At 49.3% G+C, this 1539-nt stretch overlaps 1 non-coding gene across 1 annotated transcript; it reads left to right on the top strand.

Moving 5' to 3' along the window:
- The first annotated feature begins 547 nt into the window (after positions 1–547).
- Positions 548–619, top strand: TRNAE-UUC. The gene has a single exon. It is a non-coding gene; the product is annotated as a tRNA-Glu (tRNA).
- Positions 620–1539: the final 920 nt, after the last annotated feature.

Raw genomic sequence — 1539 nt, 5'->3', positions numbered from 1 at the left:
CTCCAAGCAGCTGAAGTGTGCGTGTCTATCACTAAATCTCCATCATCCCAATTGCAGTGTGTTTCCTCAGATAAAGGTGCTGTGTGATGGCAATTATGTTTTCATTTGTTGTGGGAAAACTTAATGCGCAGAGTGGCAGAAATGTTATTCATCCTCCGTTAATTATGAGCTACTTACCGTAGGAAATCATGCAAAAACAAAACAAAACAAAAAGTGTAATCAAATAAAATAAAGGGGAAGTGTGCCTTCACGCTGGGTGGAATTAGCTCCTGCCACCAATTAACACTGATTTAATGGTGTTAATGGCCTCGTGTGTGACCCTGCCCGGGACAGGACTTGTACCAGCTCCGCACGTACCTGCTGCAAACTGCATCTCTGAAACAGAGACACAGGAGGGTCCCAGCATTTTGTTGTGCTTTCGCCCTCCAAGCTGTGTGATGCACCAGGGAAGGAAAAGGAGGGATTGGTCCTGGGGTCTCCGCAGGGTTCAGCAGGGCCAGGAGTGCCTGGGGGCTCAGAGCCAGGCAGGTGGGCCACCCAGATGTGTTCCCACATGGTCTAGCGGTTAGGATTTCTGGTTTTCACCCAGGCAGCCCGGGTTCGACTCCCGGTGTGGGAAATTATTTAATGCGTTGTGTTTTGGGGCTCCACTGGGTAAAATAACATCAACCTGGACAGGAGTTGGTTGCACAAGGACATGTTCTCATTAGCTACCACTGATAATTTTTCTCACTAACCAGGTGCAACACTGGAAAAAGAGCTCAGAAAAAATGTAGGGATGTCCATTCCTGGAGATGTTCAAAACTCAACCAAAAAGGCTCCGAGAAACCTGCTCTAGATAGACTTGTTTAGTGCAGAATGTTGCACTGCACACACGCAGAGCAAACCGCTGAATCAGAAAATTCTAAGATTCCCTATTTCACAGTTTCATGAGCCATCAGCATCCATCTTCTTACCACCAGGGCTTTCAGCACTCTGACTAATTTGGCCAAGCACTCTGAGCATTCCAAAAAGGGAACTGATTAGGATAGGATGTGAGGATCCTTAGGAGGCAGGATCCCAAACTGGGAGGAGCGGCTGACGCAGCAGAAGGCCGTGCAGCCATCCAGAGGGATCCGGGCGGGCTGGAGAAACGGCTTGAGGGGAATCTCCAGGATTGCACCAAGGGGAAGTGCAAAGTCCTGCCCTCGGGGAGGAACGACCCGAGGCACCAGAGCACCTGAGGAGTGACCAGCTGGAAAGCAGCCCTGCAGAAAAGCCCCTTGGCCGCCAACGCTCTCCAAAGCACACTTGGAGGCGGCTTTGGCAAGGGACGTGAAGACTAACAAAGGCTTCCTTCCACAAATACGTTGGCCAGAAAAGGGAGAGGAATTAAAACATTCACCCCCAACCAACCAACAAATAAGACAGGAGATCCAATGACTGACAACTGACATGGAGCAGGCTGAAGGTAATATTAAAGTTCATACCCTGAGTAGGATAACACCCTCCAATAGGAACGTGCTATAAACACACGACTGATGTTCATGACTCTCCACC

This window comes from Meleagris gallopavo, chromosome 22 (assembly GCF_000146605.3).
Source record: "Meleagris gallopavo isolate NT-WF06-2002-E0010 breed Aviagen turkey brand Nicholas breeding stock chromosome 22, Turkey_5.1, whole genome shotgun sequence".
In the NCBI taxonomy this organism is placed as follows: Eukaryota; Metazoa; Chordata; class Aves; order Galliformes; family Phasianidae; genus Meleagris; species Meleagris gallopavo.
This window is presented reverse-complemented; position numbering and strand designations above follow the sequence as displayed.